A 19551-nucleotide genomic window follows, 5' to 3' on the forward strand; every position below is an offset into this window, starting at 1 on the left:
GGGGGGGGGCGGGGAGCGGGTGGGGGGGGGGGGGGGGGGGGGTTGTACATTATATTGCGTTATTCCATCGGTATAGTTTGTAAATCTTAACGAATGGTGGATCTTAAAATCTTGTTAGCTCTCTAGTGAGAAGATCGTGGATTTTTGTTCATTTTTATATCTTTTAGTGAACATATGAAATGGAATTTAAATGGAAATTTGTTACATGTATTAAAAATTATAATAAATATTCTAATTTGTATATTACGTGCATCGTGTGCAATTAAATCTATAAAAACGTGTGCAAATCTATAAAAACTAGCAATAGACTAATGAGACTGGAGATATTATGATTGTGATCATATCATTTCATTATCTTATATTATGATTGATATTTGAGACGAATCTGAAAATGTATGTAGTCGTAAAAAGATATTTCTTGACGTGAGAAAAATACAATTGGATCGAATGCTTCAAGGTTAAGGTGTGCCAGAGTTGAAAATTATTATATGAACAGAGACATTTGTGCTGGATGTTGAAATCCCTCGTGTAACTGCTTAGTTGTAGTTTGTCCGTCTTCGTCTAAATATACCGACCATTCTGCTCCAAAATTGTTCGCGACGAAATATGCTTCTCTTAAATCTCATACAATGAAGCACATATTTTGTTACGGTCTTACACATCAGCTATTACTGCTGATATTTTAAAATATTACGCTGGTTTGTCGTATTTTGTCATGCCACTACGAATCTACCGAAAATTGGCACACGAGGAACACACGCTTTTCCTGAAGTAAACGTCGCGTCGTGTCAACGAGTGAACGTCAGTATTCCCTCATCCGAAATAAAAAATACTTAGCAATCGTCTCTAAAACACAAAGAGTATGGTAAAGTAGAATTATACCGAATACGAAAACCAAATATTTAAAAACTACGTGAGATTTAATGATTTTCATTGAAATACAACAATCATTAACAATAACTCGATTCATTATTTTATCTCATGGGACCTTTTGCCACAAGGGCGCTCTATTACACTGTTAACTCTGCTATGTCATTTTGGTTATTTTCCAACCAATATTCGATATTTTGTAACACGAAAAAATACAAAAATTTCATGTTGCAGTAAAATAGGAAAAAAAATTGCTACCTATATGCGCTGTTTCTCGTCTTAATTTTACGTTTAAACATTTTCTTAAAACACTACGAGTCTTTTTCGTTGCTAAAACGAGAGCAAGATTGTAGTATGAAAATTCGATAATGGCAACAATGTTACCGAGAAGCAGCTTCTTAATCATCTCGATAAGGTTCTCAGGCGAGACAAGGTGACGAGGTTTATCAGAATTTCGCTGATAAAGAACACACACTGACCGGCCAGTGCTGTGGATCGAATTCCACGTGACTTGACTTGTGAACAGCGACGCAGCTGCTCGATATCTGCACGTCTAACCAAATCAGGTGGAGTAGCTCGGAATGCGCCAGTACGGTCGTTTGATTGACATTTCGGGGACGCTCGTTTGTCACAGAAAAGTCGAACTCCATTTGTTCCTCCAATTCCCTCGATTCCCCCCTTTCCTCCGCTTCGTTGTCTCACCCTACAATTCCACCCCTCAGCATTACCTGTCTCTTATTTCCATCCAAGCGATTTACCCTCTCTCGTCGCACCTTCCCTTCCTCTACTTTCAGTTTTATTTAATTATTCTGCGTGGTTCGTTCTCGTTTTGTATCGTTTCGCTTTCCGCGTACGTTAAGATAACAGAGCGCGAACCCATGCTGGGCTATCGGTCAAAGTCAACGAAACCGACGCGACACGTTCGAAAACTTCCACTTTCTACTTTTCAACCCTCTCCTGCGTCCAGCCATCCTGCTACGAATCCTAAATTATTTAATGATTGTTTGCCACTTTGGAATATGTTAGAACTTAGAAGATAAAAAGTTTGCCTTTATCGCTGCCAAATTTTGATTCGATTTTACAGTAACAAATATAAAAACCGGATGACTTTATGTTAATACAATTAATAATAAGTGATGATAAAACGAAACACTGAAAGTTCTATGCTCCGAGAAACCATGTTAATTAAATCCCTGTGTTTCTCAAATATTAATCATGCACGTAGTTAATGTGAAATTGTTAATTACACAAAAAGCGAAATCGTCCAGTGAAAATGAAGAATCGTCAGCATCGAACGAACCCGATTCGTCCGAACGTTCTGAGGGTTGAGAATCTTCGATCTTTGGACGTTCAGAAAGTTTGTATTTTATTTCTCTTGAAACCTACCAACGTTATACGCGTGCAATTGCAAATTCGGAGATTTTGCCGTATTTCCATAACACGTTCGGCGACGTCATTCGCCATTATTTTACACACGATCGTTGCAGTGCAGTGATACACGCATCCCTTGACCTCCTATACTACGCGCAAGGCTTTTTACCTCCGCTGCTAGCATTCTTATCACGAACACGTTAAACAACTGTCGAACGAATTTCGGATCGATGGATGTCATGGTTTCGGTGTATGGCTGTTTCGAACGTTTCGTCGAACGCTTATATTTTCGGCAAAGTCCGGCGAGGTCGGTCGCGTAGGTAAAATTGGAGAACCGGATATGCCAGCTGCTCGGTGCAGGCTCATTGACATTTCCCTCGAGTTCCGATGCGCGGCGATCGGCGGAACAACGGGCGTCATCGAGCGCACGATCGGTACGTGACATTTCCCCCGCTATAAAAATGCGCGTCCGGTAGCAATTGCAACCCGCGTGTCGCGCCTGTGTTGCTGCTCGTTTTAATAAACATCACGATGATCGGTGGCAAACCGTGGCTGGTGTCGTATCGCCGAAAAAGGCGGAGTTGCCTCCCTCGGCACTCTCTGTTCGTGTTCGCCTGTGGCGAAAGACAATGGAACGCACGAAAAAGGCGCGAAATCCAGAATGTCGACGGTCAGTCGGACGATTGCGAAGGTGGGACACGTTCGACGGGAGGCAACGTCTCACAAATAAATTATCAACGCTCTCCGGCATTCGCCGCGGAATCGACGATTCTATATGACCGGCTGCCGGACGGATGAATATGCTGCGGACACGCGGAACATGCCAAGCGTGCGATGCCTCTTCATTCACCCGTTTCGTCGTTCCTGGAGGGAATGTCGATCTCTCCTGGAACCAATCCCCGAGACATTTATCATTTTATTACACCGGGCCAACACCGTTCAACGTGTATTCGATCTTCTTGCAGAATGGAATATTTATGCGGCGCGTTGAAAACCGTAGCGATGCGACAAGTTCGACAATTCGGATTCGCTGGCGTACGCAAACTTCTTCAAAAAAAGGTGATCGTGTCCCTATGATTTTACGAGCAAACAAGTTAGAGATTTGCGGGTTACGGTAGCGGTGCGTTAATTAGACGTCGCCGTAACGTAAGTTGTCGAAATTGACTTGATTAATCCATTTTATTTTACACACGAGTAAACACCAGAGCTATAGTAAAGCATATATCGATGCTATAGTAATTGACAAGGTTAGGAAATTGACAAGTGACAAGTCGTAGATAGTAGGCTGTAATTGCGTAATTTTGTAGTTTTGCATTGAATAAGATTGTAAGTTAATTGTATGAAATTGACATTTAAAATGGAGCTTGACTTTTTTACCCTCAAACTTGTCGCTGTCATGCGGTAGTTATTAGCACGTATCACCTGTGACTTGCAAAATGAACGAATGGATCGTTGAAAAACTACATTGGCCAATTGCCCGGATTGACAAATATAATAAGAATCGCCGGTTTTGAAAATTAACTTATCGTTGCTCTTACGGCGAATCAGTTTACAGAAATTTATTTCTTCAAAGATACTGAGACTGATATTTGCAAAAAATGAATTAGTTGCTCAGGTGTTTAAATATCTGAAATATCCATATCTCGCTCTTACACGATGAAAAGGAAAGATGTCTAAAATTTGCTGAAAGTATATCCGTTTGAATAATTCACCGCATAATTTGTTCACTTTGCTAGGATGTCTGTTAGGATATGGCTCCGACTCGCGACCAGTTAGCGAAGTACCAATGTCGTGAAAATTAAAACTATGTTAGCAACAGCTTAGTTACCAGCCTATTAACAATCAATTACATGATATCCTTTTGGTACCGGCACAAGTACTACAATTTCTAACGATGCCGCGGAACGATGTCGGGAGCAGCGGCTAGCGTAACTCATTCCGTAAGTTTTAGCCATTAATGGTAGTAGTATCGGCAATAGAGGTACAGTAACCGGTAGAACCGCTCGCGAACTAGTGGTAGCGCAACTATTATTAGCAGAACGATAATTATACTAGTAACGCACCTCGTTCCTTTTTCACCAGATGACGCACGAGATTCTCTCGCTTTTATCGCGATATTCCGCCTCGTGGTGGACTGGGACGCACGCGTATCGATTGATCGACAGGGCTCGACAGGCACGTGACCGATCGCGGAAAGGGAAAGTTCGATCGACGCAACGTGTGCGCGTTGATGACATCCGGAGTTCCGGTAATTATCGCCTGAAATCTTCGCTCTACCCTTCTCAAGCTGAATTCTCAGACATGAAACATGGAATGTTCCGAATTGCGATACCTCGTCCGATAGCGTTTCTTCAGCAAATTGAAGATGGCAATCTTTTTTTTCTTTCGTAAGGAAATCGAAATCGTGGATTCTCGAGGGAAAGGAGTTTTTGTTTCCTGTGAAAGAATTTAACTCTCTGCCTTAAGCCTGTTAAGAATCTTTATATTTCAATTTTACTCTCATTTTGGCAGGTTTCCAATGTTTTGAGATGTTTAACATAAAATTTAAACGAGAAATCACTCACAGTAGTAAGAATCTTCCTACATATTGTTGGATTATTTTGTACTGTTAAAAAAATACGAGTTATCTCAGCAGGAAGCAGGAAACTACAGAAAAATTGGTATCTTTTCTATTTTCTCTGCAATCACCGGCTTATCTCGATATAATCGACAATTTAATAAATATATGTGGAATAATCACACCAAGATATTTTCACTTTACATTACATGTTTCGTGTTACATGAGTAATTACGTTAAAATATTTTTGAGAAAGACTCTCCGGGATAAATTTGTATGACAAAGAAACAGCAACGAATAAAAGGCACACTCGTGTCGTACTGTCTATGCACCGAACACAAAAAGACGCAATGGTCGATAGAAAATTGTAACAAGTTGACGTTGCAGGTTAATAGAGGAATACCAACAGAGGAATAAAAGCGGGAACTGGTATCTCGGTTCGCATGAGATTTCGAACTAGATGATACCGAAAGGAAACGCACGAGTTGACCGCGCGAGCACACAGCAACGTAACAACACAGGTGTAACCTACGTGCGCGTTTTCATTGTACGAGAAACGCGGCGACGTGGGCACAGACACGGAATTCCAACGAGTGGAACCCGACGAAAATGTCAATGAGTCGATCGCGAACGATATGAAGAATTCGAAAGCAATAACCGCGAATGCTCGCCTCCGGTGGATCTGGAATCTTGTATGCAATTCCACCTTCGTGCTCGTTCCTAGACAATTATCGATTAGCTAGACAGAAGAATACTACGTTCGATGGTAACAGAAGGAAAACTGCCGGCTATTCTTGGAGCCTGCCTTTTGTCAGATATTAGCATACGCATGTTAAAAAGTCTTTTGGTAGTAGTTACACCTATTCAATTGAAAACTAGAAGAAATCAATGATATGACGAACGACTTATACTATACCGGGTGGCATGCGATTTTATGGAATACAAAAATTCATAGAAACGTAATGTGGCTTATTTGATCTTTTGTCCAGTTTTCGAGTTTCTTCAGGCATCCGACCAGAGACGTTTTATCATTGATATTATATTGTATTACGTTTAATAATATTAATAATAATAATTGGTATTCTTATATCATATTCAATGAGACGTACGTGGATCGATGAGTTACAGTTTTTTAGAAACTTAGGATCTTAACTTATGATCATTTGGTAGTTGTTGTATATAAAAAGTTGAGTACCATTAATAAAGATATTTAACAATACTTTTTGTAGCTATTGTACGTTCAAAACTGGAGAAAGTTAAGATTAAAATTATCGACTTGTCGTGTGTATGTGTAATTTTACGCATGTACAATTTTCATTAATATCTTACGATAGTTTAATAAACAGAGTCACATGGATATATCTGATTATCAAGGGTTATCAGATTCGCGGTCGTTTTGTTCGAATGACGCGTTATTAACGAGTCTTTCCGTATAACGATAAATTTCAACAATCATGAGGCTAGCAACGTGATACGTGGTCCAGTCGATCATACTTGATTGTGCAAAAAACTCGTTTCAAGATAATTTACGAGCGGGCAGCAGCCACCGCAATTACGAATCGACGCGTTCTCGAAAGATTTCAATAAAACCGCGGGTAGAATTTACAATGCTGCTAACGAGAAGCAGACTGCAAAGACATCGAACCATTTCGAACGCTCCTCCACGACCGATCTTTGGGCCAGATCCGGATCATCGTTTCGACGCCATAAAACCGATCGTTCTCGTTTCCTTCGATTCGTTTCTTTACTTCTATTAGCTTCTACGCAACATTTTGGAACGAAAGCAATTTCCTCTTATTAATACCGTTTGGCAGAAATGGATTTATTCTACTTTTATTTCGATATCATCGCTGTTATATTAGTACCATGAAGACAGAAGCAAATTTTTCCTTCTTCTTAGTAAAGAAACGACATAAAAATTATCTTCTTTGTCGGTGGACTGGTAGAGAAGATGGTCTGACAGGGATAGACTTATTCTACTTTACTGTCGGTTTACTATGATAGAACAATATAACACGAGAAATGATATTGATAGTAGGAATATGCAAATTTTCGCCTGTTGTGTGAAGAAATGGGATGAAGATTATTTTCTTCATTTTATGATTGATAGAAATAGGATTGTTCCACTGCAGTTTCAGTATCGTTCTCGAATTTGCAAATCTTCGTCGTTACAAACGTGTTTCTTTCGTTCGTCACTGACGATTTTAAGATTGGACGTTTTTAGGATGCTAAAGAAATACTTTTCCTCGACGATTACTAATAATCGAAACACGCTTCTCTTCATTCATTCACGAGGGAGGCGTGACGCACCAAGATTAGGACCGGTATCGTCAAAAACAAATGTATCAATTACTAAGTTAGTCGACAACTCGTTTAAAACACGATATTTCTTCCACGCAACGAATATATGATAATTATACGAATTAAACCGTGACGTGACAGATTCAATAGAAAAATCTCGACGAGTAGCCTAAATTTCGTTCATTATCTCGCGATTACTTCACGTTCAATCCTGAAATTCTACAATCCGCCAACCAACGTGTTGCCCAATGCACGATGGCAAAAGGAACGAGAGGAAACAGCAATCGTTGAGGGGTGAACGTGGCCATCGAGAAACAGTCGGAGAATTCCATTTCCAAAATCGTCTCGGTTCGATTCCTCGGCGCCGTACGAAGAAAAGAAGGCAGATTTCGATCTGCTTCGTGGTATCGCGAGGCCAACGCGGACAGAGAACATCGACGGAGTGAAAGAGAGAAAAAGAGAGGCAGTGTGTGGTGTGCGTATGTGTGAGAAAGAGAGAAACCTGGCCAAGAAGTTGACCAGAGGGGGGTGTGGGAGAGAAGAAGGGGCATTATCTCCGAACCGGCCAGTGCCATTATCCATCGTCCATTTGAATTTTCAGCTCTCGTAATAACGACTAATACGAGACAAATGAACCGCGGGCGGGTGAAAGAAAGAGGAAAGGGTGGGGGCAAAACGGCCAGGGCGAACAGAGAGAAGAAAAGGGGGATAGCGGGAGAGAAAGAGGAGAGGAGAACGGCGTGATTAATGGAGTCTCCGCGGCGAGCGAGAGCTCCGCCAGGATAAGATCTCCGATGGAATTCCCGTGGCTTTTATATTGGATTTCTTTTAAATTCGTTACTTTATCCGGCACTATGTTAATAGCGGGCCGATATGAGAGCTCGCGGTTTAAGAGGAGTTCATTTATCATTCGCCGCGTCGCTTCCATCCAGAGGATTCACGTACAACTTCCATCGCCTCGAATCTCTGCCTTGCTCTCGGTGTATCACATCCCCTTTGCCTCCCTTCGCGATCACCAACTCGCATTGGTCACCATTGTTGCGAAGCAACGTGCGACTGTTTCCACCATTTTCACGGTGCAACGGTTCCTCTTGGTGGCGCGAGTTCCCTTCGCGGCGAAAAAAGACAAGTGTCTTTGAACTGTTGAAAAAACCGGTTCTTTACGTTGGCGAGGGATAAGGACGACGCGACGTTGACTGCTGTGGGTTAGTGGGGAAAACAGGAAAGAAAAGCGAAAGCTCTTGATTTCATCGATCGGCGATCCGATCTTTTTAATCTGTCATCCCGTTTCTTCTTAAGACACGTGCATTTTCTGGGTCGTTGTCAACAGAATCCTGTTTCTGATTAGAGCTGAAGTCGGAGAGAGGCATGAAAGAATCATTGTATGAAAGCGATCTGTAAAGGATTAAGAAAGTCCCGTTTCAATTGAAACAAGAGCGAGACTGCACATCGAACAGAGCATTCGACGATTGTTGTTAACTACTAGTTACTAATAAAGTAATATTTCTTTACCTGCGTAACAATTGTAGCTATTTAATAAACTACCTTTAGTTAAGCTTAGATATTTTCAACCATCGAATCGACACCTTGAAATTGAACGAATCGAGACGAATGAAACGTCTGATGAAATCTTCGTATTAAATGAATCGAATTGAACTGGTTGAAACGTGACTGAAATCGTATTCTATTAATTTGCTGATAGAAAAGCTGCACTCGGAACTAGTCGGTCGTCATAAACTGAACGACGAGACGATAGTTGACAGGATTTTCGAAATATCTTGGAAATAGGTGGAAGAATCGCTTCGTAATTAGAGCCAGACAGTTGGGTAATTAATAAAGCTGAAAGAGACTTAGTGTTGGTCCTCAAAGTCGATGGAAAGACGGGTTTCCTCGGCAGTCCGAAACGAGGCGTCAGAATCTGAAGCGCGGATCGTTCGTCATCGGCTCGCAGCCAGCTCGACGGAGAAAAGCACGAGCGGATGACGCTGGAACACGTGTAGATGTCAAGGCGTTAATCCCTCGAGAGACGAAGACGCATTTCTTGGACCACGAGCATGGTTGTTCGATCGAGACGAGTACCAAACAATTCAGCTTCCACTAATGATACTGAAAACTCTCTCCTTTGTTCTCTTCTAAAGAAAAAGGTTATCAAGGAAATGTTAGAAAAAGGATGTTTGTCGTTCTATGCTTATCAGTCTTCGTACTGATTTTTATTTTCTATATTTCTCGAGCGTGTTCGAGGAATATTATTTCGTTGTATTTCAACGGCCGTGCGTTAACACCGGCAGGACAATGCACGTGCTTAAGAAACGGCGACTCGACGCGACGTTAATGAGAGCCAATTAATCAGCCAGCCAAGCGAATCTTGATGCGAACAAGCGAAATCCTTGCCCCGTGAGGAAGCCTGTGCTATTCACTTCCGGTCCCTCCATAGCTGCAAACAGAGTTTTACGCAAAATATTCTTATACCGTTTATAATAAAAAGCTAGAAATTGTATATTTTCTTCCATACAGGAAGATCTCCCTCTTTTTCTTTAGAAAATGGAGAATCGATGGAGCGATCTCTTCGAATGTTGGTAATATAATTAGGAAATTTTTATGTCGATACGAATTGGATCATTAATACGATAACGAAACAAATGGGTTTTTTGAATTTTGGAATTGTTGGAATATCTCGGAAGAGTTCTGTAAAATATATAAATCTGATCATCTTAGAACAGGACAGTTTCGTATTAATAATCTTATTAATTAAATCACTGCAAATTCTCTTTCATACGAACTTCAGGAAGATCGCAGATCCTTTCTGAGAAAAAATTTAAGGACCTCAGATGGAGTTAAAATGGAAAATCAACTAATCTAAGGGATCGTCGTATCGCAACAGCGATAAAAAAGATGGAAAAATAGCAGAATCTCTTCGACATTACGAAACGTTCCCTTGTGAGCGATACGATTGATCATCGACCTCGGAAGATTTCAAGCAGATTCATGAATTACTAACAAACCCGATCATCGTAGCCTTGTTAAATAAATTACAAATTCCATCTGATTGTCAATACTTTGTTCAAGAATCGATTTACTTATATTTTCTTCGTTGTTCGACGTCAAACGGAGACTTGAATAAGACGTTTCTTTTCCAAGTTCGATCAGGCGAAAGTCGAGTCCCGGTGGCCAGGTGTAATCGATCGCTGACAGCCAGTTTATGTCTTGTTCGATTAGAGAAATCCGATCGAATCGCGTTTGTGATTTCGCCGCTCCGTGGAAAACTGGTTTCCCGGATTGTTCCCATGGTTTTGCTCGTTGGCTATTTTCCGCTTTCGACGGAACCCACGCCGTGAAAAGTATCGTTTGGCGAAGAAAGACGTGTAGGCAGGAGACAGGCGAGCAAGTGTTCGCATCGTTCACAGTCACCTAAGTGTCTCCATCATCGCGACGGAATTCGGCTTCTGTCGGCAGCTTCGAGACGCCTCGAATTTGTCAGGCAAAGCTTCGAATAAATTTAGGGCCGTTCAAACGGAAAAGGTTCGAGGCGAAATTCTTCGGCCAAATTTGTCTTATCCTCGCAATGTAAAATCCTTCGTTGTTTCGACCCTTCGATGGTAATCATCTCCTTATGCTCCACAATGGCATTTTTTAATTTCTTAATATTCTTTGCTATTCTATTGGCAATTAAGTGGTAACATCGTTTACCATCATTTAATGTTCTTGCAATATTCGCAGTTCTTTTGCTCTTTGCGTGTTAAAATATTCGAAGTTGATCGTTCGAGTAAAATTATATTCTACAGGCTGATAGGGAATAATAAATAGATATTTCCAGCTGAACGAAGGAACGCAAAAATACGAAGAAATGAGAGAAAAGAAATAACGTTAGTTTTCTTTAATCTCGAAACGATTTATGGAAAAGGGATCATAAGAGAAATGATGAATTGTGTAAACTGTACTGGAAACGTTACATCTGACTTTTTTAATGGTAGCCACTAAACTACTAGCTTAATGGTAGTTGCTCAAATACTTCTTCTTACTTGTCAAGTAAAACATGAAAGTCAGGAAATCAACAAAAAGGTGGACTCGTCACGTAATCTCCCGTGTGGTCTTCAACCTTGTTCTTTTCATTATTTACAAACTAAAGAAACACTTCGTAATAATTTTTTGCTACTTGACTACAAAATTCTTGTTTCGCATCCATAAATCCTTTTTCCGGAAAGACTTTCAATTTGCTAAAAGATACTACTAAAGAATATCCTAAATGAATGATTAAGATCGATCTTTAAAACAGAATAACTATGTGTATATACCTATTATATATGGGAAAAGAATCCACGAATGTTGGAAGAAGTGTGTTTAAAAGAGTCGCGATGGAAGCTCATAAAAATCGTAAAAGCCGAACGATGAAGGTTTTGGGGGAAAGCTTGGTAGCGTGTTCTAAAGCGCGTAGAAGGCGCTCTCTCTCCTGTGGGCCCGGCTCTATACCTCTTAATCCAGATTGAAAATATGTAAATAAATCCACTCGCGGCTCCGCAGGCTGGATGCCCACTCTGTATTCCCCGTCGAAAAAGTATTTTAATAGAAACGATTCATCATTCCACGGGGCCCCCTCGGAGCTTCTTTTTCTTCTTCAGAAAGAAGAAGAAGAAGCTCTCTCGCTGCTTCTGGCCCCCTTGGCTTCTCTCCTTCTATGCCCGAAGAAACGAACGCATCGGCAGGACACACGAATCTTTTCTCTCTCTCTCTTCCTTCTTCTTTCCTCTTCGGCTCCTTTGTCCACCGCCTTTCGCTTTCAATTTTTACCGGATTTCGCGGAATTTCGACCGAAAGGTTTTCGCTTTTATCTTCGAGACGCGGGCGCCCCGTGTCTCGGACTCGGCTCGTTTTGCTCGCTCGAAATTTTATGCGAGTGGATACAACGCTGGATTTCGCGGAATCTCAGCGTCCACCTTCTTTCGCATAATTTCTTCTTCGAGACCTCACCGAGCGTTCTGCTCTCTCTTATTCCGATGCTGCCAAGGGATTTTCAACGGTCTTGCTGAAACCTTGCTCGGGAGCCTTTTGTTTCCGAGCTTCGATCGCGATCAAAACCCTCTGGGGCTCTGCTGTTCGCGGCTCTATCCAGAGAGAAGGACTCGTCGTGCAGAAACGATCCGCTCGCTTTTTCTGCAGGCTTCTTCTCCGCGTTTTTTCGTACGACCACGATCTCGTCCTGGAGTTCGATGTCTCATTATGTCAGAGCTGCCGGGATTTCGGGGGAATTCCATACGCTCCCTCTGTGTACCTTCCTTCTTCTCCTCCTCCTCCTCCTCCTCCTCCTTTGCTTCTTATACCTGCTTGTTTCTCGTTTTGGACTGGACAAGGTCGTTCGGCTCTTGTATTTTAAACGACTCGGAATTTGAAGCAAACTTTTAATAAGCCCTGCTTCTATTGAACGAGGTGAAATGAGATAGAACGATGATCTATTTCGTGAAAGTCTCTGACTTCGATCATCATCATCGGAACAGGCTGAAACGCTCTTTGAAGCTACTGTGCTATGTAAGGTTTTATGTTTGTACAAGACCTTTTCAAGGTGTACGTAGAATCGAGCGGTTGGAATGTTGATAGAATTTATTACAATTACATAATACCGTACATACAGTAGTAATGTATGTTACATGTAACTCTGTAGACTGTTATTTAGTGATTGGTGAAAGAAAACGAATGAAATCGTGATTACTATCGGGGAAATATATTCAGTCGCTGATCGTGGAATTAAGACCACACGCAGAAATTTCATTCTTCCAACTACCAGACGTCGTTGAAACATATACAGATAAAAAAGCAAATTATGATTGATCGTCTAGATTGTTCTTAAACACGTAAATGATCGTGTAAATATAAATCGCAATTATTTCATTTATTATCTTCCACGATCGGATAACACTCGGATGATCTGAGAGCCATTGGAAATATCTGTAAGTCGCTGCTCGTTGCTCGCCATCGCTACGTTACACTAGTTGGAAACAAAAATTCAGAATGTGGAAACGATATCAGCTGTAGCGAAAAGGAGCATAGCATGTATGAAACAACTTACAGTAATTAACAAAATTTGATACTATTGATTTTGTCATTAGGTGGTATTGATCACTTAGTTGCCAAACCCAATAGAATTCCTGTACGTCTCTCAATTTTGCTAAAAGGATGAAAAACATCGAAAATTTTAAGCGATTCTAATTAACCCGTGATCAGAGTCTGTAGATGTATTTATAAGTTATTAACATAAAATAGAGACGGGAAAAATGAGGAGCAAGTGTACTGGAACGAGGTTAACGGTATCGACCAATAATTCAGAAAACTCGTGCTCGGATGAGCCGTGTCCGAAAGGAGAGCAAATTTTTCCATTATTCATTAGCCGCGGACGAGCGTTACATCTCGATTGGTTTCTTGTCGGTCGCGCTATTAGGAATCAATCAAGCCTTCGGGATCGTCGATGCTCTTCTCGACTGACAGGCAGCCTAAAACATCTGGTAAGAACGTAACGCAGCGATCTCCAGGACATCTATCCGACTCCTCCTTCTTCGATTCCTCCATAATCTTTCGTTTACGCGATATATTTCATCTCCTTGATCATGCAAAAACGATCGGCCGAGGTGATTTCAGACAAAGCTGTTCTTATTGCTTGTTTGTTCAATAGTAGAAAGAAGAAAAAAAAAAAGAGTCGATGACACAAGACAACGATGGTCCGCGATATTCTTTTTGAATATCTGTTTGAGCGCCGATAATAGATTATCGAGCAACACCTGCTTTTATTCCTCCTTCAAAGACGACAGCGTTTGGAATTGATTACGACAGGCCACGTCTTGTAAAATTCTCTTCGAGTTTTCGTATCGTTTTATAAAGCAAAGATCGTAACACTTTACGTCCGACACTCTGTTCCTTGTATTTTGCTATCAGCTTCGTAATAAAGTGACGAGAGCTTTCGAAAAAATAATGTTCACTGTAAGCTAAATGATAATTAATCAATAGTCGTCGAACGACGATCATAAACGAGCGTTTACATCGCAGATGAAAACGAAACAAGGTGTTCGCGGATAAATGGCCGATCTTACATGGCGTCTAGCGTCTTCTAGCGACTCGCGTATTTGGTAAAACCGTTTCTCTTCGTGCCGGTTTGATTTTTGCGAGTTACACGGCACAGAACTCATAGAGGGAGAGAGAAAGAGAGAGCAGACAGCAAACGTGTATCGTACGTTCCCATCTTTTCCATGTTTCATTGGCGTTCATCAGCCTCGAACACCAATTAGAGGCAGCCTGTAAACGTTACACTTGCCAAGCGAAACGATTGGCGCTTCCAGCGGGGTCTCTTTTTATGGACGAAACGTCTCCTCGGCTGAAGAAACGCGCGGAGCCTGAATGCTCGCTTTCTTCGGCAACTCGCAACACGATCGTTTTCTTCACCAGAGATTCCCTGGTGTCGGACCGACTATATTTCAGCTCGTCCCGGGTGCCACGACTCTGTGCAACTCCGATCGAATAACCAACGCTTGCGACTTTTCATCGAAATCTTCAGCACTGAAGACGATTGCAGAATCATAAAACTTGCAAATGTCGACTTTATTTTCTCGACACTGCCAGGTGTATAATTTTACAAGAACGATTCTTTACGGAATAGAAATAACTAGAAATTGGAAGAGTGGTTCGAGGAATCCTTGGAATTGTCATATCGCGACCGAGATGAAAAGACAATTGGTTCTGCCATGGTCGTTGGAAGATAAATTGAAAAAATCCGACGATATCTATTTCTCGTGCGAAAGAAAAGTTCTCCTTCGTTACGAATCGAAAGAAACACAAACCTAGGATTGATCGAGTGATGCAAAGAATCATCACAAGTTATATCGCAACAGAAAATTGATTCTTCCACGATTATTAGAGAGTAGATTCGAAGAAATCTGCCCCTCAGAGAAAAACCATTTTTCACGCAAAGGGTATTCCTTCTTCGCGGAATGTAAAGAATTCGAATCATGGATTGATCGAATAATCCAAGGAATTATTGGAGGTGGCATCGCAACAGAGGTAAAAAGTATAAAGGATTGGTCCCCCTACAGTTGCCAGGAGTCCGGATTATACAAGTCGCCCCGTACTTGCGCATTAAAATCCTTGGAACGAAATATTACGCATCCCCGATAGTCCGCCCCTTCTTTGCTCGTTACCAGCAATATGGCCCCCCCTTTTTAGTGGAAGCTACCCCGAATCGAGCGAGGCCAGACCAGTCCGTGCCACTATAAATCTCGGAAGTTTTAATGCCTTGCAGCCTGCACGCTCGTCCCTTCTCTTCACCGACTGCCTCTTTTCTCTTCCCCCTTCTTCTTCTCATCATATCCTCTCCCTCCCTCCTATACCCTTTCCGTGGATTCGATCCACGAATTCATCCAGAACCCCGCCACCCCTTCCGTCCTATTTGCATATGCGCATAATAGCAAATGCAGAGCTACCCTTTACTATTAATTTTATAAAATCATTCAACCCGCTTTCTCCATCCCCCGTTTCGTCTTCTTGCCTTTTTTTCTTTCTTTGTGTGTGTGTGTGTGTGTGTGTGTGTGTGTGCGCGCGCGCGTGTGTGTGTTCAATTTCATCCTCTTTCCCTTTCTTCCTTTTTCGATGTGTCGCTGGTTCCTCTATACTCCGTACCCTCGGGACCCTCCTTATTTAAATAACGGATTTTCGAAATCTCGTTTTCGGACAGATCACAGGGGTCGCGACGGCTGCGCCAACACGTGTGAGCATATTTCGCATGGACCGACAGCGTTTATCCACGCATCGAATTTTCCATTCAACAGTTTCCTTTTCGTTTCTTTGTTTCGCGCAGAAGGGAGGGGGAAATTAGTTATTCGTTCTGTGTACGAGCATTTATGGGTTATGATCTCATTTTTAATGTATCTATATTTCATATACGTGTCATCGTATATAAATCGATCTACTCGTCGAATTTTCCGTTTATTAGATTCCTTTCAGTCTGCTGCCTTTGTTTAGAGCAGAAAGCAAACTCAGATACAGATATCTGCGAATCTTAGCTTCACGTTCGATATTTTTATCATTCGCACGCGATCATTCGATCCCACGCATCTTCTTTCTATCATTCAGCGTTTAATCGTAAAGCAAAAAAGAATTAACGATTCGTCCCATCTACGGAAATTCATGAATTTTGGTTTTATTCTCTGTTTGACAGCGCAGCTGCCAAAGTTGGTTCACCGACTTAAATTTTCCATTAACAACTTATCAATTTTCTCCCATTTTTGTTCTATTACTAAGGATTATATTATAGAAAAAATTCATTTACGAATGTTCCTTTCATTCTTCCCGTGCTTATATTTCGTGCAGAATTTTCTTGGGTTCCACAGCGTATCAAATTTTCCATAACCAGCTTCTTATCTTCCTTCTTTTCTTTAAAGAACAGAGGATAATGAGTTATTTGTTTCGTCTAGAAATCCTGGCTCGATTCGTGTACGCAGGAATTCTTGCTCGAAGAACATCGAAAGTTTGTACACCTGGAGGATCATGAAACGACTCTCGTGGGAGGTAGAAACGGCCAAGCCTTCCCTGTCCGCACGTCCCCCGGTCCATCCATCGATTAATTACCCGGCGCTCACTCGTTAATTAGCCTTGAAGGCCCGCGACGTGCATCGTCCATGCAGAAATCGAATCGTCGGTCACGATAACAACGCCTCCATTAAACGCGAATAATTGAAACCCGAAAAAAGGCGGGCCTCTGTGTTGAAGTCGTGAAACCGGTCAATTTTCATGTCTTTTTACACCAGGCTCGTTAAATCGAAACATCTACATTCCTTCCGTGAACAAACAAATCAGATATAAACACACTTATATATACCCTAAAATTATTTCTATAGGAATATAGTAGCGTGAAGTATCGTAGAATTATTTGAGCCAATTATTTTGCCTTGTAATTCGTTAAATCGATTTACGAACAATTTTTAAGCGATCTACATTTTCAATCAGGCTGTTGCATTCGTTCGTTGTTGGCGACGTGATAAACAGAGAAATACATCGTGTACTTACATCCAATAGCTACGTGGATATAATTCCACTCGCGAAAAGCACGAAAGTTTCTTTAACGTTTTAATATTCTCAATTGTAATTATGATAATTCAGTGGCGTGGATACGTCACTTTATTCCTGGAAATTATTCTATCACTGTGTCAGTTCTTATGTAATGCCCGGTCGCTGAAGCAAACAATTGCTGAACCTGAAATTACATTACATTACATTAAAATACCAGTTTCATACAGTTACATTAAAATACCAATGATGTCTCATGATATAGCTACGACAAGTTTAATCACCGCATGCGAACTTGATGAAGATCAAATTTTAAGACTAATGGTGCCGCGCGATATAAAACAAGCATGCAAAGTCGCAGATTGAATTTTAACGTGTCTTAAGAGGTTGAATCTCGGGTTGGCTCGAATAACCCCAGTTCCAGTGTACAGAGGTCAGAGAGAGAGAGAGGGAGAGAGAGATCTCGAAGTCGCGTTTTTCCGCGCGAGCAGCGAAGCCATTAAGACGTTTTAGCGTGTTTCGTGAAACGAAGAAGAGTGAAGGGAAAAAAGAAATAGAAGGAAGAAGAAAGAGTAGGAGGATAGAAGGTGATCCCCTCTGGTCCTCGTTGGGTCTACTTAGAGCCGATAGAGGCGGCCTAACTACCGTAACCGTATCCAGGTCTAAATAGTTGGAGTTACGCTAAGTAGCCCTAACCAGATTAGTAAGTCGTTGCGTGCTCTATTTTTAACGGCGCGCCGCCGGCATTCGAGGCGTTTTACGTGGAACACAGAGAGAGCAGCAGAAGAGAATGCTGAACCAGAACAGTGTGAAAGCGAGAAAGAAATAAAGAGAAGGATGTAAAAGCTGGCCAGATAAAAAGCCAGCTGAAGCTGAGATAGAAAAGGACGAACATAAGGAACCGAGTAGTAGAAGAGGAAGGGCCTTCGTAGCTTTATCCTAATCCCCGTAAACGAGACACGTCCTCTTCGAAGCGTTTGCCCTTGTTTCCTGCTCCCATCTAGTCTTCTTCTCTTTGCCATCGCGTTTCGCTAGCTCCCGACGGGTTTTGTTCGAACCACGATCATTTGCATAGAGATTACCGACGCACGAGTTATGTTATAATGGCATGTACGTAGTTCCATCCAGTTTTCTAAGATTTCTTTCAATTTTCATCCTCATTACAGTTTCCATTCGCCCGATTCGTTTCGCTTTCCGTTCCACAACTAATTTTACAGTCGCGATTTCTTACAGTTAGGACAACGGTTTTTTTTCTTAATGCATTCGTAATGCAGTGTATATGTTTACTCGAACGAAATAAACTCGATTTATTTGAGTAATATTTTTCTGTATAAATGTCCGAATAGGCGGACATCTGTTGACTCTTTCTACTTGTCTGAATGTGAACTCTTATTTTATGAACGAAAAGTCGTGAGTAGTGGGAGAATTAACGTATTCGAGTTACATGTACAAATTGTTTGTTCCACTACTGGTTCATAGAGAATAAAGTGCCAAGTATTAGGAAATTTAGAGAACGTACAGAAGTTTCACCTTCTTAATTTTATTCATAGAAAGCATGAGTATTCACAGATAAGAATTTTACTTGAGCGAGGTGTTGAGCGAATTTGTTGAGCGAGTAACCGTGTCTTATCTTCGATTCTTTAGAATTATGGTATCCTTGAACTATTAGTCCAAGATTCATAGATGGCAATCACAGTTTCTTAAAAGGCATTGCTTCCGTATTTTTCCTGCTTCTTACGCTGTTATTAAGTATGTCAAATGTCTCGTGTTCTCCATTTTTCATCTTCCTTGTTCGTCGAATATTTCATTTTTTATTCCGTACGTAATCGTAGAGTCTCGGTTTCTGATCTTGTTTAATTCACAAGTAGTAATTACGATTTCTTAAGAAATAAAATTCCTTCTCTATTTTTCCTCTTTCCTAACGTCGTCACTGCAATAACCTAATGCCCTAGTTATAAGTATAGTTAACAATCAGAAAAACGTATAAAAAATTTCTTTCATTTTTTCTACTCGTTATATATTTTCTATTTTCTAAGTATTTCATCTTCTAATCTACCAATTGTAAAGTCTCAGTTCCTCGCGGTATTCGATTCACAAGTATCATTCATAGTTCCCTAAAAGATTTCCTTTGTATTTGCCCTGTTGCTATTCGATAGTCGTATAGCGTTTTCAAAATACTAGAACATTCGTGTACGTATCGTTCTAGCGTTCGATACGCAAGTGGTTCATATATTTTATCAACGTAACTTCCTCTGTATTTCCCGTATTTCTCACGTGATTATTAATTAGGTCGCGACAGGAACGAGTAAACGAAGTGAATCTCTCCCTCCCACGGCGCGGCTCGATGTCAGTAATTCTTTTGACATCGTCGAAATCCAAATATTGGAGGCAAACATCGTTCTCTCTCCCGGTGC

The 19551-nt window shown here is 41.2% G+C and overlaps 1 protein-coding gene across 6 annotated transcripts in view; it reads left to right on the top strand.

Moving 5' to 3' along the window:
- LOC100749506 overlaps nucleotides 1–19551 on the top strand; it is a 165800-nt gene that overhangs the window by 66456 nt on the left and 79793 nt on the right. For 2 of the 6 annotated variants that reach the window (XM_033320974.1, XM_012387018.3), the window contains exon 1: nucleotides 17560–17605. The exons of 2 other annotated variants lie outside the window; for them this stretch is intronic. The gene's annotated coding sequence lies outside the window, so the exon portion shown is untranslated. Of the gene's footprint in view, nucleotides 1–17559; nucleotides 17606–19551 lie in introns of those variants that run through there. 2 more of the 6 variants (XM_003484915.4, XM_033320978.1) reach the window with 1 other exon arrangement.

The sequence above is a fragment of the Bombus impatiens genome, unplaced genomic scaffold (assembly GCF_000188095.3).
Source record: "Bombus impatiens unplaced genomic scaffold, BIMP_2.2 scf_0027, whole genome shotgun sequence".
Lineage (NCBI taxonomy): Eukaryota > Metazoa > Arthropoda > Insecta > Hymenoptera > Apidae > Bombus > Bombus impatiens.